The following is a 26,018-nucleotide window of genomic DNA, read 5'->3' on the forward strand; positions in this document are numbered from 1 at the left end:
TTTTCACTTATTGCTAATTTGTGGCCATTTGTTATATTTTATTTGTGGTATTTGTTCTGTCTGCGTCTTTTGTTATTTGATGCTCAGTGACACACTGGTTAGGACTGCTGCCTCACAGCTCAGGGCACATTTTTGGCCTTAATATTTTGTCCAGCACAGTAGGCAGACACTTCCCTAGCTCTCAGGGGCACTTAAAAAACCACTGCAAAATTATAATCAGCTTAAAGCTAGTTCACTTCCTCCTTCACTATTGACTACAATGCATTTTTGTGGAGTTTGGGGAGATTCCTTAACATTTTGCCAAAGTCATGTCATAGCACATTCTGTGGGGTTCACTCATCACTAACAGCAAGTAGATGATCATACACCTTGGGTGTGTCAAGTTGTGGGGGAATGTGATTTTATTAAAGTGTTTTATATCGCTGGCGCTTAAAAGTATTAAGTATTATTTTCACACTATTGAAATGCATGTTAAACTGTAAGTTCTTTTATTTTTTTCACTTAAACTTATTTTTTTTCACTTAGAAGGCAAAGCTCCTGAACCATTGGATACTTTCATGCATGCACACCTTGTGAACATGTACAGTACTAACATAGTCTGTCAAAATGAATTTGGACAGATAGGGACGTTCACCTTACCTCAGGCAAGATTTAAAAGTTAAAGTGAAAACGTTAGAGAGAGAAAAGAGAAAGAAGAACAAAGTCGCCAAGAAGAGCCCTGCCATGTCACGTGGCAGTGCTCCCTTAAGAAACTGAACGACACACACATTGATGCTAGCTGACACACCCAATAAAAACATTTATTTCTATAGCACATTTTTATAAAGGGAATGTAGCTCAAAGTGCAAAGAGTTACAATAGAAAAACAAAACAGCATGTGCTTACTTAACACAGAAATACTAGTAGAATCATGATTTAAAGTTAAGTTCTTTTTAAGTTCATTAAGATAAGTCTAATCCTGTGGTCAGATGGTCAAGGAGGACAGAAAAAAAACTCCATGGGCGATATTCGTAGCCAGAATAAGAAAATCTGAGTACATCTCACCAATTTTAGTATTATTACTACTGGTTACCTCCTGCACTGATCAAAGTATTGGGCAGCCAACTGTAATGCAGCATGGGAAAGACAGTATATAAATAAAAATTAGCATTATTATTATTATTATTATTATTATTATGTTGGAATAAAACCAGATACCCCCAACTTTCAACAAGACCCCACTACATGAAATCTTCTACGACAAAGCTTAAACAAGGTTCTTTAAGACATTTTCATTTGGAGTATTTTTTAAATTATTTCTGTCTTTCCCAGCCAATTCACCACAGCACTGGACTTACTATTAACAACGTAAACACAAATCTATACTTAAGGATTCTACTTTTTCTGTGACTTGCATATCTGTGTTAAGTAAGTGCATATTATATATATTAATTGTGACTATCTCTGTGCCTAATGCTGGACACATGGCTTATTGTGTCCCTGTATAAGATGGTGGCATTTACATGTGTTTGCTTGGCAGACACTTTTATCCGAAGCATATTACAGTTTAGTGATGAATCATTTCTGAAATCAAACAAAATCTTGGCTACTTTATCATAGTTAGGCAAAGGAATTTGTAGCTACTGTTGGGACTTTTTTTGGCTTAAAAACATGCCTCTGGGGAAGACAGATAAAGCATAAGGTGTCGGGAAGCAGTCAAGGTAGCTGTTGTGCTTGTACAATCATCCAAGGGTTGATCATGCAGAGTGGAATGGCATATCTGAAAGAATTGACACACTTCTGCTCAATAATTCATTGGCTGAAAGGCCTCAGTGTGTCAGAGAGAGGATGAGCAATGTTGTTCATAATGATACTCAGTTTTGTTTTCATTCTCTCTTTCGCTTCTACTTCCAGAGCATCCAAAGTGTGTCTTCTAACTGAACCTACACCTTTAATTAGTTTGTTGATTCACTGAGCCTCTCTTGAAGTGGTGTTACTTGCCCAGCACACCAGAGCATAGAAAATTACACTGGCCATAGAAGAGTTGTAAAATATCCACATTAATAGAATGCAGTCTTCTAAGATAAAAGAGTCTACTCTGCCCTTTCTTATATGAGAACAGTCAAACTGTCACTGATGTAGACCCCCAAGTACTTGTAGCAATGCACCACCTCTACATCCACTCCCTGAATATTGCCTGGGTGGCAAATGTCAACAATCCGTTCCTTGGCTTTGCTAATGTTAAGTTGCCAACAATCCTTTTGCACCAAGAAACAAAGTTCTCCACATGACGCCTATACTCTGTCTCATTCCCACTTATGCAACAATGCCATTAATGCAGAATCATTTGAGAATGTCTGCAAGTGACATGACCTATAGCTGGAGGTGTACAGAGTGAAGAGAAAAGGAGACAGAACAGTTCAGTGTGGTACTCCAGTGTTGCTGACATCCATATCAGAAACCCAGTCCTTGAGTCTCACAAAGTGTGTTCTTCCTGACAAATAGTATGTAGTATTCAGGACATCATAGCCTCATCCACCTGCATATCTCAGAGCTTAACCCTTAACAAGGAAGGATGGACACCAGGCAGGCACTGGAGAAATTAAAAAACATAATCCTCACAGTGCTGCCAGCTTAGTCCTGGTGAGAAAAAGCCTTGTGGAGCAGATTGATAATTGCATCATCCACTCCAATCTTTGCTCAAAAGGCAAACACTGCAGTGGGTCCAAGTGGTCTTCCACTACAGGACCAGCATCTCAAAGATCTCCACAATGTGAGATGTAAGTACCTCTGGTGTGTAATCATTAGGTGAAGAGCGTCTGCTTTCTTTGGAGCAGCATGTTTACCACAGCACTGGCACTTTTTGCAGCCTTAAGGACAGACTGAACAGGCAATTCAACAGAAATTATTATTTATTTACAAAAATATGACTATAACCATACAATACAGCCTATGTTTAGATATTAACCTCCCTTAATAAAAGATACAAAAATAAAATGATCTAAAAAATTAAAGATTTAGTCCTCAACAAGAAACAAATTCAAAAACAGAAGGTAATTTTGATCTATTGGGTTAAATAAGCCAATCCATGATTTCAAAAAACATGGCTAAATTAAACCGCAATACCCAACTCAATGATTTGATAATCTCCAATTCTATTAATAAGGGCCTGTTAAATTCTCAACTAAGCACGCACAACAGGAGTAGCCCACCAGATAGCAACTATGCAGCATACTAACAAGCTCAAATTGGCACCAAACAAAGTTAAGTCTCCTTTTCTTTTAAATGGCTCTACATATGACAGATTTGCCTAGAGGCAAGGAAACATAGATAGACTTCACACGGAGACTAGGATGGCAATTTACAGTGAAAAGAACTTGACAAGAATTACTGCTTTTCGGGGAATGTCTTTTTCTTATAAAAGCTGAAAAGATGCCCAATTCATCAACATTTAACTATAAAATAATTATTAAAGTAGAGCATAAGCGAAGATTTCCAAAACAATATTTTTACACAATTGGAATAATGTGAGAGCTGAGGGATACTTTGAGACCTTAACTAGTCTTGGTGTAACCTAAGTATTGGAGCTCTATAAATAACATGGATTATTAAAAATGTTTTTACCTTTTTTGCTTTACATCATTGTGATATCCATATTTCACTTTACCTGCTTTAATCTATAAACTGTTTTTTTTCTTCTTCACCAGAACAATTGGGAGGACTGAGTCTGCCTAAGATTTATCAAATACCAGGCAGGAAGATTCCCTGGATTGGATTCAGATCAATTTTCTTTCCAAGAATAAAGTGTGCCTATTAGTTTTTTGGCCATTTCCTGGTAGTGTGACGTCCATCAGTCCATGATAAGAAAACGATGGCCATGTCACATAACATTTCAAGGACCTGATCAAGATCAAGATCAGCAGTATGGCATTGTTTCCCACCAGGTAAGCAGTGGACTTAGTTATTCCTGTAATACAATTCATTGCCTATGGTTTTCTTTATTACATCTCAAAATTATGGATTTTAAGCTTTGTTACTTTTTGTCTCTAACTAGCAGTGTGAGCTCAAAAGCACCACAAAGCTTAATGTAATCTATCATTCGTGACAGTAAGCTTCTATTCCTGCTCACCTCTTGTTGAGTTTAACAATGCTAGCCTGATAGCCCTGATCCAGCATCATGGCAATGTTTGAATTTCCTAGCATGGCTAATTTCAGCTCATTTGTCATGTAAGTCTTACTCTCTTCATGCTTTTTTTCCTCTGATATATGTTTCATATTATTCACCCCATTCTCTGCCCATGCCTTGTCAGTTGTTGGTGTGCAGAAAAGACAACAAGGGAAACAGAAGACAACATTTCATTAAGCACATTCACATAACCTCATTGTTTTATCATTCCATTCATGACAGAACATCCTGATATAAATGTTTCCATGGTCATCTGATTGATGATATATGAAAATATCTGGTTTATTATCTCAAATTAGTTTTTAATTAGCACATCAACTAATATACAGTAAATAGATATATATTGTTCCTAGGGCTTTTAACAGAAGCTCTTTAAATAGATAGATAGATAGATAGATAGATAGATAGATAGATAGATAGATAGATAGATAGATAGATAGATAGATAGATAGATAGATAGATAGATAGATAGATAGAAAAACAAGGTTTGAAAATACTCCAGAAAGGCATTATAAAGGCATATAGGTATAGGTATGACGCAGTCCCAGTAACGTTTCCTGACACGCTTCTGCTCGTTAATTTGGTGGCTAATAGTTGTCAATGGTGGTGTGTCAAAGAGAGGATGTGCCTCTTTGTTCATAATGGCCATCACATACTGCCCTCATTCCCTCTTTTGCTACTCCTTTCGCCTGCTTTATTAATTATCTTGTTGAGTTGGGACCTTTTCTTGAAGTGAGGTGATAATAGCATACAAAATCACACTGGCCAAAACAGACTTTCAGAACATGTAACAGATGTCACTACTGACTCTCATGCTTGAGGCATGCCGCTTGAGATTTGGGTCATCTTGCCTTACAGAGAAGGATCTGGATGTAACACTACCACTGACCTGATTTCCATATCATCTAGAATAGAATAGCACAGTCTGGAGTAACCATGATGTCTCTTCCATCATAGCCGACCAAAGCTCTGTCCTTCCGCTTTTACCTCTCTATATAAGGTTACCTGATTATCAGAACCTTATCATACTAGACTAAGGGGACATGAACAACAACAACATTTATTTATATAGCACATTTTCATACAAAAAAATGTAGCTCAAAGTGCTTTACATAATGAAGAATAGAAAAATAAAAGACACAGTAATAAAATAAAATAAGTCAACATTAATTAACATAGAATAAGAGTAAGGTCCGATGGCCAGGGTGGACAGAAAAAACAAAAAAAACTCCAGACGGCTGGAGAAAAAAATAAAATCTGCAGGGATTCCAGACCATGAGACCGCCCAGTCCCCTCTGGGCATTCTACCTAACATAAATTAAACCGCCCTCTTTGTATTTAGGGTGAAGAGAGGACCGCTATTGTTTATCTCCTTTGCTTTTTTTGCCAACCAGCCTTGGACAAATATATGGGACACATATTGTTCTCCTGTTTACTTTGTCTGACTTTTATAAAGCCATTTCTTATATTGTTCCTCTGTGTTACAAAACCAGTCCAAAATGTCACTGATGTGAACCCACAAATACCTGTAGCAGTGAACAACCTTCACATCCACTCCTTGAATACTGATCTGAGAAGTTAGGAGTCAGGAAATGTTTTAGCTATTATGGTCAACACTTGTACATCACATGTCCATTTTGTCAATTAGAGAAGGGCATTTCTCTTTATTGTCACGTGAGTTAACAAAGGTGTCATACTACATAACTTCTAGTCAGAGGGAATATCAAACTTGACAACCACGATTGCTGATCTTGTCATCTGAATATGTCAAATTGAAAGACTAAAAATCACAGGGTATGTCGAATTAGATGACTACATAATGATTTTCCAGCACATTTTCACATTCTTTAAGTGTCACGAGCTTGCCCCTTTTTTCTACATTTTGTCAATAATATGCTGGCTGACAGAGCTGGTACCCTGTTTGTGTATCTATGCATGCAAAACTGTTACAGGTATGGTGAGATCAGACACAGTCTCTGCCCTAATTTTCTTTTTTTTCCATTCTGTCTTGCTATGTAAAACATTAGACATAAGACAGATGAGCTTCTCTTCTGTTTATCAGGTCCAAAACACCTGTATTCCTTTTTCCTTGCTGGCCCATTGTACTCACTGCTTAGTCAGCTGTCACACTAGCGCACACCTACAACTTAAGGCAAAATCTATTTTGTTGGGTAGAATCGAAGACTGGTTGCACTGAGTCCCTGGGTATAGCAGACTAAATGACTGCTGATTAGTGTGCAGAGACTGCCCCAGATTTGCTAAGATCATATAAATGAAGTCTTTGACTGAAAATCACCGGAACAGCCATGTAATGTGATGTGGACTTCAGGGAGACATGGAAACTGGAAAATATCCCCATAGGGCATTGTGACCAGCAGCACAAATAGGTAATAGAGCAGCTCCTAGCTGTCTAAGTAAATTATAAATTTGCATTCTTTTTTTGAAAAACAGCCTAATATATAACAAACACATATTAAGTATTAATTAAAACAATGGTGATGCTGTATTCTTATTTTTCTTATTCTTGTTTACTCTTAATTTTTCATTGTAATCCCTATTTTTGCTGGTAAAAATGGTTGGGGTGTTACTCTAGTACCATGGTCGGTGAAATGACCACATTCAAGATCATCAGAGTAAAATGAATTGACCAACATGCTGCTTTCACCATAACAAATAGTTACATTTATGAATCAGTTGTTTTGACGAGACTCAATACCAGTGACATTCATGGAACACCTGCTCTACAAGGACAACATTCCTTCACTTCTAGATCAAATCTCTGTGACTGATGAGTGGAGATGTTCAGACATTCAGTGACCACACAGCCTTCTAGACGGTGTCCTCTAAATTCTTTTCAAAAGTAACACCAGAAGATATGTTTGAGGACCTCTGGCTGAGGCTGTACTTTATACTTTACACTATCCAGTTCTTACTCCATGTGAAATTTCTCAAATGTCCTTTACTAACCTAATCTAAAGGGCCCAGAAAGAAGGAAAGCAGTCTGTGTTTCACTGCTAAGTTGCCCAGCTCAGCTTTACAATGTATTTTTTCCCATTCCTTGCAGCAAAGAAAAGAATTGCTGTCATTTGCTTTCCATCTCATGACAGCCTTGTTTTAATGTTTTATTCTTGCCAATGATGTTTCAATATTTATGAATGTTTTCTACCGAATTTGCTGTTAATATTTAATCGCTGTTAGCATGCTGTATTGATATGGAGCAACAACAGGATTTGAAATGGAATAGTAATTTACCTCAAGCTTGATTTGCATGTATCCCAAAAGGTGTATAATTAATTACAGAACTGTCACCCCGAAAAAGAAACTAGAATTATTTCCGAGCATAAAACTCAAGTTCTGAATGGACAGGTAAGCTAACACATAATTCAGAAAATGGTGGAATGCATTTTAATTTTGCAGAGCTGCAGAAAGTGACAGCAGAATGTCCTGATTTGCACATGCCATTAGATCTGCCAGGCTCATCACGTTATCAGGTAATAACATAACCAAGGAAATCTAATTAAATATCACATTACACCTTCCTTGCTGGAGGAATGACAATACATTTATTCAGATTATTTTTCTTTTTTGGGCACCTTCTTATAAACACAGTAAAATTGTACTTGATTCATATAATGTCTTCTGCTGGCCTGTATCCATTGTCTTAGATTTGTATCCTATGCCTATTCATTGTCCATTTAGAGTTTGCATGTCATCCCTGCATCTGTAGGGGTTTCCTCCTGGTACACACACACCATATATCCAGTGTAGATTTAATGTATAGTGTCCCAAAAGAAATATTGTCCCTGTCCCAATGTTTCTGTTATAACTGGCTGGGGGGCATGAGCATGATGGGAAGGCTGAATGAAAGAGGTTTATCAAGCACATCGACCCCACACAGAAGTGGGAAAAGATGAAAAGAAAGAAGACAGTCTGATGGCTCTATGCTGCCCCAGCAGTGTCTCTTAACACACCGTGGTGGCCTGAGTTGAAAGCTGAAAGTGTTCCAGGATGTGAGAGGATGAGAAACATTAGTCATAATGGCTTTTAATTTTCCAATTATACTCTTTTCTGCCACTGTCTACATTGAGCCCAGAGTCAGTCCTATAATGCAGTTGCCCACCCTTATCAATTTATTTTAGAATAAGCTAAGCTAGTGTTGACCCCCTAACAGAACACAGCAGTTTATCACACACACAAAAATAAATGTCTGCTCTGGCTCTTTTTTTGTAAAGCAGACCTCTGCTGACATACCAATCCAGTCTACTGGTCAAATTGGCCCCCAGTATCTCCACGTCCTCCCTATTATGGTGACTGATTTTAGGGCTCCCTGGAATACTGGTGGTCTTCTATCATCAATATGTGGGTACGATTATCAAATGATATTGTTATCAATTACAGCAGCCTGTATTCATAAGCTAATTGGCATGTTGTTGAACTTTGAAAGAAAATTTAATCTGACATGAGGAAAAAAGGTAGAGCATTCTAACAATGCGTGGTGAGCTCTGCAGGTCGGGAATCTGGACTCTAGTCAGTATAATTACCAACAATCATTGCAGAGATTATAAAAAAAGCAAAGGTACAAATTCAAAACATAAAAGATATGCTTGATAGTGGTGCACTGCTGTTGATTCCTGGTATGGCCATTGTCTATGTGTGGTCTGTCATAGTGTATATGCTGAATTCAGCAAGTATTCTGACCTCTACGCTTTCTGCACATTTTATTTTGTTGCAGAATCAATTTTAAATGAATACATTTGCCATTTTTGCCTTTTAATCTACACTCAATAACCCCTAATGACACAGTGAAAACATGTTTTCAGAAGATTTTGCCCATCAATTCAGTACTTTGTAGAAAACCCTTTTTAGATATGTCTATAAAAGCTTTGCACACCTAAATTTAGGCGGTTTATCCCATTCTTTGTGGAAGATCCTCTCAAGTTCCATTAGATTGAATGGGAAGTGTCTGTAAACTGTCATTGTCAAGTTTCTCCAGAGATAGAATATGGAGTTTAAATCTGAACTTTACCTGGGCTACTCAAAGAAAGTCAGAGACTTGTTCTGGAGCTGCTCCAGCATTGTCTAGGCTGTTTGCGCCAAGTCATTGTTGTGCTAAAAGATGAATTGTTGCCCAAGTCTGAGTTCACGTGCATTCTGGAGCAGGTTTTCTACAAGGGTTTCTCTGTATTTTGGCTGCATTTATGCCTCCCTCATTTCTAACCAGTCTCCCAGTCCCTGCTGCTGAGTAGCACCCCCATAGTGTGATGCTACTACCATCATGCTTCACCTTGGGGATGGTATTAGGTTAGTGATGAGCAGTGCCTGGTCTTATAGTGCTTGAAGTTCTTTCCAAAGACTTCAGTTTTGTCTTATCAAACCAAGGAATATTTGATGTCATACAGGGTACTCTTGGATGTTCTCGGACTTTCCTTTAAATGGCATTTGGCCAGCTCCAAACAGGAATTACCCACTCTAACATAAATGCCTGACTTGATAGAGTGCTGCCAAGCTTGTCATCTTTCTGAGAGGTTCTCTCATCTCACCATATAACTTCTGAAGTTGTGCTAGTGTTATCATTTGGTTCTTGGTCACCTCCCTAACCAAGGTCCTTCTTGCCCAGTTGCTCAGTTTTGCCAGATGACCACCTGTCCTGGTGGTTCCATTCATTCATTCATTCATTCATTTGTTCGTTCATTCATTACCATATATCCAAGATGCGGGCAACATTCTTAGCACTGAGGCACATACTGTATGTCCTTTTCCACAGCCATGTCTATGCTTCTCACCCTATCTCTAAGGGAGAATCCAGCAGTCCTCTTGTTCTTTGTGACAAACACCAACATGGCATCGACTAGACAGGGGCTCAATTAGAAGTTCATTCCCAACAGATGCACTTCCCCTGGGAATTTCCATAGTAAGGAGTGTCCAGCCTCTTTCAAGGAGCTTTAATTCCAGAATCAAGTGAATGCATGGACTGGATGAGAGCCCAACTATATATATATATATATATTTTTATTGTGAAAAGTAAGTTTTATTTACGCAGTACAAATTACAATCCAAAAACCAACTTTGACATGTTGAAGGTTCATGCCAATTCCATTACACCACATAACAAAAACCAATCTTGTTAAGAAGCATTCATTTTCTTCTATTAGCCGAAACCATCATCCTTCTAAAACATTGGACCAATGTACATTCTACACATATTTATCTTTGATTTTAAATCAATTTCCCTTTCCCCAATATTCACAAATCCTTCCATCTCTCCTTAGCAGATGTTCTAGAGAGCCCAGCTATATCTAGTTGGTAGCGCTCCACCTCACCTGCCAACTCCAACTGCTTCCCCACTAGACAGATGACATTCTACGCTCCAGGAGTCAGTTCATGTGTCTATGTCCCTGTCTGCCAAGACCTTTGCCTTTGACTTCTGCCCAAGTCATATTGAGCACTTCCTATATTTGTGATTCTGAATCATTAGAGGGTGTGAATCGCTCTTCGTCTGACCCCTCAACTGGTACCAGCCTACCTTGGGAGGCCCTACCATGGCCAGTCTTCTTACATTTTACATTTATTGAGGCCACTGCAGTACTGGGAACACTAAAGGCTTTAGAAATGGCATTTAAATCGGTCATTTATTCAATCAGTCTTCATCCCATGATAGATTCTTGTTTTTAACATTCATTAGTATAGTTAGCTGATTTATAAGTAGGCTGTAGCATTAAAACTGAGTTTTGGTTTTTGTCTTTGCTTAACTCCTGAATCGCATGATTTACAGTACATAGCCCATTGATTCTTGCCTGCCTAGTTTTGGTTTTGCCTTCACATTTTTTGACTTACAAGTCATATGTGATACCACAATGAGACTGACAAATATCATGTCTCTTGGCCTCGATTCATTAATTTTGAGGCAAGCTAACTTTGACAGGCATAATGATCATGTTAGAACCCTGAATTCTTCATGTTTTATACTCCTCATTTTATCAGCAATCATGTCATTACACATGCTAGGTGATAATGCCTACCTGCTCAGATGCTGACACCCTATGCCTTTCCTGGACCCCTAGATTGCAGTGGAGATGTGCTATAATGCTCTGCATGATCTTACACTTTTCAGTGGTGGAGTGCAGCCAGATCCTCTTAAATGCAGATGGCAGGGTGTCTGCTCTACTAGTCTACATGCTTCTGAAGCATTGTGACTGAATATGTATGAGGATGATTAGCATTGAGGCAGGATCACAAATGGACAGTTACAAGATGATTGTGATGTATAAAGGTAAGTTGCGTAGAAATGTGCATATGCCAGGTTTTATAAATCTGATTTTCTGTTTTTTAGTGTGTACATATGTTCATGTTTAAATACACTTTTATTAATGGTGCCCTTGGCTACGTTTCTCACTATAATCCTTGGACATCTATTAGTGTTCATAATGTGGCTTACACATCCTTCCTCTGTTTATGTGGACAGTTTTGTGGCAATCCAGTTCACCCACATTAGAAATATATCAATGGTAGGTTAATTGGTGACTATAAATTGGCTCTGTAACTGTTAATGAGCATACCATGTGATGGGATGATGGCCCATCCACTGTTGGACCCTGGTTTACTCTATATACTGTTTTCCACGCTTGACTGGTTATTTTCAGGAGCCTCATTATCCACCTTTGCATTGCAGTTGTTAGGGTAATAACAATCACACTGTGCCACATAATGGCAGCCTGCAGTACCAGGCTGTATAAGGTTTCTAAGTGTAATGCTGTACTCTGCCATAAGTTGTGGTTAGGGATAATGTTTAAAGTAGATTTTTCAAGTTACATTTACTACTGAAAAAATGAAATGATAGTTTGAAACAGCTGTTAAATAAATACACATATTCTTTGTTTAACTTGTCCAGTTTAGCCCCATTCTGATAATTGACTGATGAGGGTCAAAATGGGTCTCCTAACATAAATGCAACATTCAAATTTGGGTGATGTGTAAAATGATCTTTTCTTTTTTAAACATGGCTCCATTAAAACACACTTCAACGGGTAAGAAAATTAAACAAAGATAATGGAGGGGCCAAGGAGAGCGGAATATTTTAGTAGGAGAGGCCACTTGTAAGCCCTACAGCCACCTGTTATTGCACATACTCCCACACGGTGACATATATTCATCTCAAGAGAACACTAGTAAAATAATAATGACAAAATGAGGCTCGATGCTCAGGCTTTTTATGCTCTTCAAAATTCAGGGTATGCTTCTAACTTTGGAAAATGCCTATGACAAATTCAGACTATTTGTTGCTCAGTCCTGTGCTTTTAATTGCATAGAAACTACTCTAGTGCAAATAAGCGTTGTCCTACTTTCATACATGGTTATTTCACACAGCTATATCCAGCTAAAGTCTTCAAATCCTGTCATGAAAACCTGGTTCTTTATACTTTTTTCCTTCTTAACCACAGCAGTGTTATCTTGTTGATGAGACTTGGAAAGATAAATATGGTATATCAATGGTCTTTGTGTTGTATAAAAACAGACCCCAAACCCCCACCTAAGACAGCATACACACCTATATGCATGTGAGGGAAATAAAAAACAACCCACAACCAGCTCTTGATTAACTAAAAAGTATGAAGCCAGTTTTTGATGGGAGAGCTGGGAGAGTTGTTGAGCTTAGGTGCAGAAAGTTCAAGAAGGATACAATTATAAAATTAAGATTTCCAAATTGTACGTGTGGCAAGTAAAGGAGATTTTCAGCTAAAGGATGAAAGCAACTTGGCTACTATGATGGCATCCAAAGCCTCTGCTGACAGTGTGAGAGAAACTAAGAGAGAAAAGAGAAGAAAAGTCCAGAAGGAGCAGAGGAAGGGGAAACAATGAATCATGGAGAGGAATTTGGATGTATAGCACCAGAGAGTTTCAGCCAGAGGATATTCCCAGTAAATATGGAAGAAGGTGCCAGGAACTTAAATGGGCCAAAGATGACACATGAGATTTAGTTCTAATTCCATGAAATGTCATCTCGTAGGGTACAGCCTATCGTACAATCTCGGCAAATTGTGTGTGCTGGTAATTTAAATTTGTAGAAGAATTTGTGATATTTTGAAGGATTGTATGCCTGCACAATACACATGGGGGGAAGGTCTGTTAAGCAATCAGATATGATTGGGATTGCCACATGATGTTCATTGGGGAAATGACATGCACTAGCTGCTCTCAGTTGCTCACCCTTTGCTCTTCAGCTTCTGCCATTTAATTTTTCTGTCCTTGTACCACTATTACCTTTAAAACCATCTGCTTACATATCTGCTTATAATGATGCCATTGGGTAGAAGAACTCCATCGAAAATTAGTGACATTTTGCCCACTGAAGAAAGTCCTCAAGGCCAGGTGAGATGATTGATCCAGAACTGTTCTTTGAAAAGATATATCTTCTCTCTACTAAGAAATTGCTTATTTGCGATTGAAATTAATCAAACAAGAAGACAAAGCTAGGAAGGATAATCTTAAAATCCTGCGTATTCTGTATAATAATGTGATGAAGAATATGCTACAAATTCTATGCTTCCCATGTCTGTCCAATTTCAAATAATCAGTTTTACACAGAGAAAGCCAATACTACTCATCCACCATTATAAAGATTGTTCTTCAAGAAGCTTGAACAAAAAATTTTCTTTTTCCCAGATTATACCACCCAAAACTTGCAGGCCCTTAAGGAGATATCTGAAGTCTTGAAGAAAGCCAGAGGCTTCCCTTAATTTTGATGTTTGTGTTTCTGAATGCCATCTGCCTTTTCTTGCCCACTTTTGCAAGTGTGGAGTTGCAATGTTTGACCAGCACTTCCTACAGCTTAAGGTTCAATGCTCTGGATATGATTCTAATGGTAAATTCTGTTATCTCTTGTCCTTGGTGATAGGAAGACTGGATTAATTGCTGTGTATACCTTCATCCACTTCATGGCACCTTTTACAGGACTTGACTTATTAGTCAAAATCTTAAATATCATGATTACGAGCTTGTTATTTGTACAGATGTCCTTTACCCCCTTCCTTAATAATTCTCCTTCTCTCCTGGGCTATCGGCTCCCTTGTTCTACTTTCAGCTTGTTTAAATGTATTGCTACCAGCATCATGCTAAAGTGATGCTTCTCAATGACAGAAAAAAGGAGACTGGTCAGAATTGAAAGAAGGATGAATGTAGCCAAACACAGAGAGGTCCTCAAAGAAAACCTGCTCCAGAGTGCATGTGGCCTCTGATTGGTGTGACGGTTCCCCTTTCAGCATTACATGATTTTTTTTATTCATTTGTTTCTTTGTGAATTTGAGTGTTCTGGATGTTCCTTTCCTGTGCAACTAAGATCTTCTCTATCTATCATGCCATGAACCAAGGGTGTGATGAGAAAATCCTAATTAAATTTTGAATCTATAAATAAGAAGCTTCTCTTTACAGATAAATGTGTATGCCATAAGACTTCTAATATGTTAACTATTTTGGGACCTTTAGATAACGTTAAGATTTCGGTGTATTAGAAGAACATACCCTGTATCTGTAAGTTGATTGGTCTAAATCGAAATATTTCTTGACTGTGAATGTAAATTAACCTAACTTATTTCAGACACTGCTTTGTCAGATTAGATTAGCAAGAATCTCGCTGATTTAAAACATAGAGATGAAGGAGTATGAGAGGCATTGCCTCGGTCCTCCATGAGAGAAGGAAGATTCCAGATTATTCAGTCAGTCACAGTTAACTGATTAAGTGCATTTGGCTGAGTCCCTCAAGCTTGTTGTAATAAAAGATTTCCATCTTGGATACAGTTTCTAATGGTGACTCTTGATTATTCTTAATTTATAGAACATATTCCGTAATGCAATGAGCTGAAGCATACAGTCAAGACAAAACTGGAGTGGCTCTGGGGCAAGCCTCTGACTGTCCCTTAATGGCCTACACAAAGCACTGACCTAAACCCCTTAGAACATCTGTGGAGAGAGCAGATGATGGCAGTTTACAGATGTTTCCTATTTAATGTAAAATGAAGCTTGAGAGAATATGCTAGGTGGAACAACCCAACTTACCCAAGAACACTCAAAGCTGTAATTGCAGCCAAGGGGCTTTGGCAAAGTACTGAATTAAGAGTCTAAATACTTACAGGAATTAAAGATTTCAGTTTTTTTATTTTTTATAAATTTGCAAACTTTCTAATAAAAAAAAAAGTTTTCACGTTGTCATTATAGGTTATTGAGTGTAGATTCCATCCATCCATTTTCCAAACTGCTGAATCCGAACACAGGGTCACGGGGGTCTGCTGGAGCCAATCCCAGCCAACACATGGCACAAGGCAGAAACCAATCCCAAGCAGGGTGCCAACCCACCACAGGACACACAAACAGACCCGCACACCAAGCACACACAAGGGCGAATTTAGAATCGCCAATCCACCTAACGTGCATGTCTTTGGACTGTGGGAGGATACCGGAGCGCCCGGAGGAAACCCATGCAGACACAGGGAGAATATGCAAACTCCATGGAGGGAGGACCCGGGAAGCAAACCCGGGTCTCCTAACTGCAAGGCAGCAGCGCTACCACTGTGCCACTGCACCACCGTGCTGCCCCCTGAGTGTAGATTAATGAGCAAAAATGTCAACATTAACCATTTAAAATTAAATTTACAAGACAATAAAGTTTGCAGAAAGTGAAAAGGCCTGTATACGTTCTGAATCCCGTATATTAATATTAAAGATCTAATAAGGACTAGGGCCAGTCCTTGCCATCAGATCATCTTCGGTCTATCTTGAAATAAATAAGTGACTAACTTATCATTCACTCCAGTTAAGGACAGCAATTTTTCATCTTCATTCTTAATTATGGATGCCCTGTAGCAGTGGCAGTATTTCAGGGAACAAACTGAAGCAGCACTATTATATAGTGCCTTTCATATCTATCTATCTATCTATCTATCTATCTATCTATCTATCTATCTATCTATCTATCTGGTCATTCCACATGCTCGCGTAGTTCTTATCATAGTGTCAATGCACATCTTGGTCTGTCCAGCACCAGACCCAGCTTAAATGTATTATGCCCTTTCCACTATGCTGCCCAATCCGATGCCAGCTTTTCCATTTTTATTGTGCTCCAAAACTTCAGTCCATGACATCCACAGTCCCCTTATTCTTCCCATAACTTGCACTATAGATGTGGAAAGTAACAAGTTCACCTGTCAACCAAATTTTACACTACACCTGTCTCTAAATTTCCTCATTCTTTGCCACCTTGCCCAGTTCCCCATTCTGCCAAAACCCACACCATAATATCCAGACCCCACTTCCATAATCATCCAATAATGTGGACATCTGTTTGTCCTATAACACACCCTAGCATAAGCCCAATCCAAATCTTATTCTGCCTCTGCTAATAGAGTGCCCAGTCTGTGGCCATTTCCACTGTATTCCATAAATCCACATCATACAATCACTAGCCTTTTGGTTTTCCTCAAGTCTTGCACCCCAGTTTATCATTTAGCACACCCACAGAGTCATTCCCACCCTAATTTTATTCTAGGGTTGCCTCCTGTCTGCCCAGTCCTATGCAAGCTTGCCAGGCTTACCTCACCTGGGCACAAATTCACATTGTAAGATCCATTGACCCCCACATCTTAAAACATAACTCACCCCCAACCTGACCAAGTCCAACCTAAATCTTATTCTGCCTTAACAGGATCAGGAACATACATTTTGCCCTCCTTTCCTTCAGGCCTGAAAAATTCTCAGTTACTTTCTGATTAAATTGTGTCATTTCACTAAGCCTAACAAAACATTTAGCCTCATACTATTGTCTAGGTCGGTGTTTCCCAAACTTTTTTTCTGTATTGGCACACTTTTTGTAACCAAAACCATCCCAAAGTACACCACTATTTTACTAACCACAAAAACATATACTGTACAGTGTACCTCATACACATGCTCAATTTCCTGAAAGGGTGGAACTACTGAAAAAAAGGCATTCACAGACACGGTACTTGGTGAGCACTTTGGTGGCATCTGCAAGCTGCTTTGGCCATTCAGAGGCAACTTGTATAGCCACTGTCCACCAGCCCTGTGAGGCTCACTGGTGACCACACACCCTGGACAGATGGACTCTTGCAACCAGGAAACATGTCCGAAGTGCTTTAACATGGTGATCATGGAGCTGCTTTTATGACAACTCGTTAAGATAGACCAGTCCTCTTCAGACGGGTCTCGAACACCTGCGGAGCTTGTGTGGAAAAAAATTCTGTGTTTAAGTTCATCCTCAATCACTTGCACGTGGCTGAATTCTCAAGTCAGGTCAGTTTGGTTCAAGCTCCTTTATCTTCTTTTTTTCTTCAAGTGAGCAATTTATAAAGAGGTGCTTCATTAAAGAAATTACGAAATTTTCTTTGATTTCTGAAGATCCACTTGGAGTTGCCATCTCCCTAAAGTCACGCTCGTTAATCTGTAGTTACATTACATGAACATGAAACAGTGCGTTGATGACTGTCCAATCATATTAGATTAAAAAAACGTACAACAATAGTGATTCGCTGCCCAGGATTGTGGGAGTGTCTGGGGTGCAGATAGCTGCATCCCCTGAAAAATTTGAAAGCAACCAATTGAAGAGCAGCCTGAGCCTGCTTGCCAAAAGATCAAGGACTTACATAGACTCTCATTTGGCCAGCATCCTTCACTCAGGAATTATAGGTATTCACACAGGAATTAAACTAATACAAGTCGGAACCAATTTTTAATAGATGCTGACACCAGGCATGTTCTGCAGATACATTATGATTATGTCACATTACCTAATTAATCTAAGTAGAGTTTTTAAAGTACAGTATTTAGGTGGGGACCAGTGCCTCACATTACAAACCTCCACTGCCCTATGGTGTTTTCAGTTTTTTTTTTCCAGAAAGCCGAAAACAAAAATAAACAAATGAGTTTAAATAAGAGTACAGTATTTCAAATTATCATTTACATGCTGTTTCTGCTAATTAATTTCACAACACTGTGATATTTTGATAACATTCACAAAGGACATAAACAAGTTGTCAGCACATTAATCTGAACAGTTTCATCTGAATCTCAAATAACTAAAAATCAGCACCCAGTAACCCTCAAAAAATTAAAAATGGATTTCTTATAATATCTAGCTATTCAAAGCTTTTTCACATGCCATTTTTATTTGAATAAAACATAATAAGGTGAAATTTTAATTGCAGCATTGTCTTTTTGGTTCAGGCTCAGATATTACTAATTACATTTTCTAAATGCATTCAGGGCTGCTGCACAAGATAGATAAAAATACATAGCAGCTTATTATTTATTTTGCTAACGCTTTTATCCTGGATGATAATTATTACACAGCGAAGTCTGACAAATTATCCACTAATACTCCAACGCTTCCCTGTAATTATTAGCTTGTGTACATCTACATATTAGGTTGTGCACTATATTATACATTCATTCTTTTTAATTTAGCTAATAGTTAACACACTACATTTATAAAGATTTGCTCAATGCTTTGCTTTGATCTTTTGCAAAAAACAATATTGATGATAATTACGCTACACAACATTTGTACTTACCACGAAAGGTGCCATATATAATGAAGATAATATATTCTAATTTATTTATTCCATCCATTAGTTTCTAAATTGCTTGTCATGGGAAGCCAGTGTCTATTCTAGTAACACTGAGCATAAAGTGGGAAGCAGCCCAGGATTTGCCTCCAGTCTGGGTACTCGCTTGCCCTTAACCACACTCACTCATACTGAGTCAGTTTAGTGTCCCCATTCAACCTAGAGAGACAACCATTAATGAATTTTGCTTACACAATTAGGGAGACAATTAGACAGATTGACATTAAATTAAATTAAGTTACAGATTGACATTGACTGAGTGTGACATTCCTAAACCAATCCAACACTTCCTGAAGGCGGAGCTCAAAGTAGGGCGGGGACTTAAACAGGAAAGAGTTGTTGATATGGCCCAACCATCAGCAAGTGTGGGGTGATGTGGCTTCTATGGCTGAAAGTCTCTTAAAAAGACTCCATTACAAGTATAAATATGTGTTGGGTGTGCAGATGACACATCAGATACACTACCAGTCAGAGATTGGACACACTCACACATTTTTATATTTTTAATAAAAATTGAACATTTTTTTATCAGCATACTGTTAAATTGATAAAAGTATAGTCAAGTCATTACTGGAGCTTCTAATGGTTATTATAGCATGAAATGACATGATATACTTTTCCAGTCGTCTTTCATTCAGTTGTCTGTGTTCTTTTATTTGTTAGGCTAAGATATGACTTTTTCTTTGCATTAGAACATTAGAAACAATCTAGATGAGAACAGGCCTTTCAGCCCAAACAAAGCTCGCCAGTCCTATCCACTTAATTCCTCCTTAGTAACATCAAGTCAAGTTTTCAAGGTCCCTGAAGTTCTACTGTCTACCACACTACTTGGTAACTTATTCCATGTGTCTGTGGTTCTTTGTGTGAAGAAAAACTTCCTAAACCCTAACTTCCTTTGAAACTTTTTCCCTAAGGCGAGTAGAATTATCTTTCTCTGCTGCAGGTGACATTGGTGTTATTCATGTATTTATTGGATAAGCCATCTGAGGGCCTGTAAGACATTTGCTTCTCAAACTACACGCTCTGCAGTCCTTATCGTCATATGCAGTTGTGCATCTGGATCTTCATCTTTTTTTTCAAACCTGGTTAGATCCAGTTTGCCCTCTTCCCTCAAGACATCCACACAAGCATAAGGAAAACACGGGTCTCATCACTATGACATAACATTACTATCTGCTGAGCAGATACACTGACCAATTTATAATGCCATCAAGACAAATCGTACATAACTATTACATGATGAATTAATCGATTAAATATTAGATAATAAAAACCACAGTTTGAAGGGTTATGTTTTCACCTCATTCTGGCTTTTTTGTAAAGTGCATGCTGTTTCAGATTTCTGCAGCTGCTATTTTCACATCTATCCTATGACATGTGGTGTCACGGAGGCCCAGAATCATTCATGTATTACAATTCTAGTCAGAGTCATTTCAGACAGAAAGGCATACTTGAAATAAGTTTTCATTTCGAAGAGGCAGGAGTGAATAGCGGCCAATTTTTACAAAAGGAACCATGAACTGCAAAAGCATAATCTTTGCACCTTTGGAGTTTACAGACACCTTCAAATCATTCCTGCTTGATGATGTACTTGATGGTGTACTTGAATTTGAACAAATCATTTTTGTGAAATCCATTTTCATCATACCAGTGGGTCAAATTAATGAACCTTACTCATCACTCTGCCCTTTAGAAAAACAATTTCCTGTGAATTGTATAACATCTGTAAGCTTTAGAAATGTTGTTTTACTTTATAACAAATGCATTGCTCTTTTCACCTTCATACACATACACAAAGAGATCTTGTTCAAAGTTTCCACTTTATGCAAATGAAATATTGAAATAGCTTTTATTTTGATACAATTCTTGCATTATTCAAACATCTTTACGTTTATCTTTTCAGTTAGCTAATGACTGGATAGCACATTTGGCCAACACTCCCAAAACTGGCTTCAGCTGTGCCACAAAAAAATTCAATTTAGTTTAGATTTTTAATAGTGCTCTTAACTGGCTACAAGATCAGGTATATTCATTAAAAGTAATTGCTAAACCATACTAAATGTTGTAAGTGTCACTTGGGATGGATGAACATCCTGATGATGAGAAGGGATGGTTCAGTATCCAGATGGAAGGCTCCTAAAGGACAGAAAGACATCCTGACCAAGGGAGGAAAAAGGCACCAGACCTGAAAAAGACATCTTGGGAGGATGGATGGATATCCCGACTAGGACAAAAGATTCCTTACCCAGGCGGGAAGCCACAGGCAGATGCACTGGTGTTCCAACTGGACATATTTCTAGAATCTTCCCTGGTCATGAAGAAAGGGGACAGGGAAGAACTGTCTCTGGGGGATGTTTATTCCTCCCAGTCCCTAGATGGCAGCAGCCCTCAGGATCCAACAGGGAATACCACGAATTGTAGCCTGGCGATACAGTCTTGCTGGAGTCCCTGGGTGTTGTGAGAGGGAGCTGCAGGGAGATATACTCTGTGGGACATCCGTGTGACCGACAAGTGCTTCCAATGGGCAACAGCCCTGGCACCGAAAGTACTCCTGGGTCCTCAATAAAATGGACAGGTGAGTCAGAGCTGGGAGGAAGAAAGGCAATACTCAACTGGAGGAGGGCGATGCAGTGGAGGGAGGAGAGGTGATTGAAGGAGACACGACTTATGTTTGTGCTTGTGTATATAAGGCATTTTGTAATAAAACACTCATTTATTTGAACCTGGGATTGTCTTGGTGGGCTTGTGGGCATACAGTACAGGCCAAAAGTTTGGACACACCTCCTCATTCAATGTGTTTTCTTTATTTTCATGACCATTTACAGCACTCCATCACTCTCCTTCTTGGTCAAATAGCCCTTACACAGCCTGGAGGTGTGTTTGGGGTCATTGTCCTGTTGAAAAATAAATGATCGTCCAACTAACCTGACTTCTGCACAACACAACTGCTGGTCCCAACCCCATTGATAAAGCAAGAAATTCCACTAAATAACCCTGATAAGGCACACCTGTGAAGTGAAAACCATTTCAGTTGACTACCTGTTGAAGCTCATCGAGAGAATGCCAAGAGAGAGTAAAAAAGTAATCAGAGCAAAGAGTGGCTATTTTAAAGAAACTAGAATATAAAACATGTTTTCAGTTATTTCACCTTTTTTGTTAAGTACATAACTCCACATGTGTTCATTCATAGTTTTGATGCCTTCAGTGAGAATCTACCAATGGTCATGAAAATAAAGAAAACACATTGAATGAGGAGGTGTGTCCAAACTTTTGGCCTGTACTGTATATGGACACACAAACTTCATAAAACACACATCAAAACAGAGCAGTTTCAGCTGGATTAGGATATATAAATTATAAAAATATGCATTCATTAACATCATCATTGAGAAAAACAAGCTCAAAGTCAATCAAAATGCCAAAAGTTCAAAAGTTGGCTGATGCAGATAAGTTAGTAGGTGACCATCCTGACAGTAAAGACGAGATTTAAAGTTGGGAGGATGGATAGGCCTCTTTACCCAAGTGTTTTGTGTGGTGCCTCTGGTTTAAGTATTTAGTGGCCATTGACCCTTTCTGATATTTTGTCCAGCATTTTTTAATTTTTTGTATACCTTGTATGCTGACCATGTGTTTTTTTAGATTACTGTTTTTGGATTGAAGCTTCCAATAAAACATTTTTCACTTTTACAAGCTACCATGGCTTCTCTCTTATTTTCTGAAAAGGACGGCTAACCATAATGCAGTTACCTTGCTCAGTTCTTCCATCACAGAAAACAAGTCTTTTACAGAGCAGCATAGGTTTTTCTCTAGTATTTAAAGCATATTTGACGTAGGCCATCTGGACCCTTGATCCCACCAGCATAAGCCTGTAAATACCACACTTCACTGTAAGGATTTTATTCTGAGGATGATGTGCGGTGTCACATTTGCTCTAAGCCATGGAGGGCAACATGAAAACAATGTTGGTCCATCACTTCTTCTTCTTCCTTTTGGTTCAGGAATTCCCTACATTCACAAGCCGTCTGGTAAGCAGTAGTCAAGATCTGATATAAGCCTTTTAAATAATAGCCTACATTTTTGTCTAAGCACCTGGGCAATTGTCATTATTGCAATGGAGATATCCCATTTAGCTTTAGCCTCTTGGTGGCATGAAAATGTTAGAAATGGGCTTGGGCTCTGCAAGCAGTTTAACCCCTTGCTCTTCCTATTTGCTGGACAGCACTAATCCAGCCACATTCACCGGATAGGATAATCGAGAGAGATTTTAAAAGAGGGAGAATGGCTAGAATTCTTTAGTCTGGCATTGTGTCTTTGCAGAAGCCTTCAGTCAAGTTCCTCCAGTATCCTTGTGATTGTTGTACTTTTACAACGTTTAGATTTTGTTTTATCTACTACCTGTGTAGATACCTGCTTTACACACTACTTACATTTCTGATATGCCTGTGTTACTGACTACTATTCTTTGGATGGTGGGATTAAATGTTTTGTTGGCTTACATGCTCAATATACCTTTAGTCTTGTTGGGCTGGTCTAATCTGCACTCCTATAAAGCCATGGACCTTGCCAAGGGGAACAGAGATCTGCCTCAGATTCTGTCCTTGCATCACCATTTTCTCACCTGAGCAGCTATGGCTACACAGCTGTAATCACAGGATGAACGTTCTGTTTTGTAATAAGCGCAGACTCTACTTATGGTACAGCCAGATATTCTAACAATAGCTCATTTGTTGTTTTTTACTCTTTATTTAAATTTTCATGTGATTAATTTTGTTTTCTCTTTGTATCTATGTAATATGTTTTTTATTGATATGACGTTAATAAACTGCTTATGTACTTGTAGCAGTGCTACCATGGGAAGAACTCCATTTCCGAGCATTTCTTTCTCTCTATAACCTACATTTTCTGGCATGCTCTTGGATACAGTGGATTCTGAAAGTATTCAGAGCCCTTCACTTTTCACATTTTGTTATTTTGCATCCTTGCTAAAATCATATAAATTCCTTTTTAGCCACATCAAGCAACTCTCAATACTCCAGAATGACAAAGCTAACTCAGGACTTTCAAGATTTTTGAAAATTTACTAGTAATAAAAAAGCTGAACTATCACTTTGACACAAGTATTCAGACCCTTTTCTCAGTACTTAGTTGAAGCCTCTTTTTCAGCGATTCCAGTTTTCTTGGGTATGATACGAAAAGCTTTGCACACTTAGAGGTGGGTATTTTTTGAGATTCTTCCCTGCAGATCCTCTGAAGCTTTTCCAGGTTGGATGGAAAATATGAAAAAGTGAAGGGGCATGAATACTTTCTGAATCCACTGTATTTAATTTATTGTTTTAGTTAGTCTCTAGATGTTTTAACTAAAAGAAGCCTTGTCCCACAAAAAAATCATGTATATGTCTGCATAGTCAATTGAAGCATAAATCACAGCGGCATAGTAATTATTGATCATATTCGACAGTGCCACTATTAAAGAAATAGTTTCATGGCGTAGCTGATATAATAATTTTTTTAGAAGATGCTTTGCTTTAGAAAGATCCATGACAGCCTTTTATTCTTTTATTTATTCCTGCCTTTTCTATTCTTCCTGGTATTTTTAGCACCCTTAAACAATTTTAGCATTTTTTCTAATCACCATGAAATTGATGTACATGTTTTATATGACCAGAACTGTCCTATGAAAAACCATAAATGTACTAAGATAAAAAAAAATCAAATGTCTGCACCAGGGACTGCTAAGCATCTCATAGAAAAGAGGGGGAATATTTATGGAATCAGTCATTTTTAGTCTTCAACGACAATTTTTTTAAATCATCCTGTTGGATTTTGTTGTCATTTTGTGGCATTGAATACATTTCCAAATAAAATGTATGTATCCTGGATTTCTAATATATACATTGCAATAAAAATTTGAAGACAATAAAATATTTTTTTTTAATTTTCCAGTTTTGCAATGTTGTATTGTTGAGTTTTTTTGAAACACTTGAGATATAAGCAATTCATACAGAATGAAACAATGTATGTAATATTTGTATAAAGGGGCTGTGTTGGTACTTTCAGCTTTTGTAGCATTAACTCATTTGTTCAACGTCTTTAAAAAAGGAGCAGCAGGTAAAGTTTATTAAATTAAGTTGGGCAGTTTTTGCCTGCCTCATGAGGGTTTTTTAATATTTCATGCTTGTGCCTCACTGCAGTGACGTAGTCAAAGTAATAATTTTATAGTAGTTTTTTTTCACATTTATACTTCACTTGAACTTCAAGGAATACCCAAGAAGCACTCATTTAGCTGTCGTTTAAACCTAAAAACCATGAGAAACAGGAGAATAACTTTTTATCATTTTATCATGTACATAAAAACACACACACATATATATGTGCATATATATATATATATATATATATATATATATATATATATATATATATATATACTGTATACAGTATATAGTTTTTACTGACTCCCTGTAATAATGTATTGTTGAGTCTTTTATATGGCACCCACATTGGCAGCTCTGAATGAAAACCTAACAATTCAGTCGAGAGACGAATCAGATTGAATGCAACATGCTTGCATGCTTAACTCCCAGCAGCCTTCAATTTTCTTTTACACGTTGTAAAACACAAGAAAGCGAACAACCTAAATCTTATTTGCACGTGCCGTGAGGGATCTAGCTGAGATAATTTATTCCTTCTTTTGTGAATCACTAGTTAATGATTACAGAGCATGTGGTTGTTTTTAAATTAGCATGTTAATGAAGAGGTAAAGCCTAATGTACATTGAAAAACGGTGTATAGAAAAGTAGAGTATGCCAAGAAGGCAGCCTTGAGGCAAACTGTTAAAATATTGCAATGCAAGTTATAATTTTCCAAGTCAATAGAAAACAAAGATCTACTATTAAGGATAGACTCTTTTGTGTACAGCCACAGGGTGGCAAAAAGCTACACAAGCCAGTATCCATCTTGAGCATGCTGATACTGTTCCTTGTTTCTTTTCAGTTAATATGACAAAATAATCTGTGTTCACTAGACACCATCACTGCCAAATCACAGCATGCTACTTTGTCTAAGTATGTGTGTGTCCGTTTTTTATTTTTCAATAAAGCAAAGAAAAAACACTTTTTTAAATAAGACACATAAGGAAAATTCCACTTTATCATGCCATGGCTGCTAGGAAACTTCTCTTTAGTTTCTGTCAGTGCCCACAAAGTAATTCACTAATTGAAAGA

Source organism: Polypterus senegalus, chromosome 13 (assembly GCF_016835505.1).
Source record: "Polypterus senegalus isolate Bchr_013 chromosome 13, ASM1683550v1, whole genome shotgun sequence".
In the NCBI taxonomy this organism is placed as follows: domain Eukaryota; kingdom Metazoa; phylum Chordata; class Cladistia; order Polypteriformes; family Polypteridae; genus Polypterus; species Polypterus senegalus.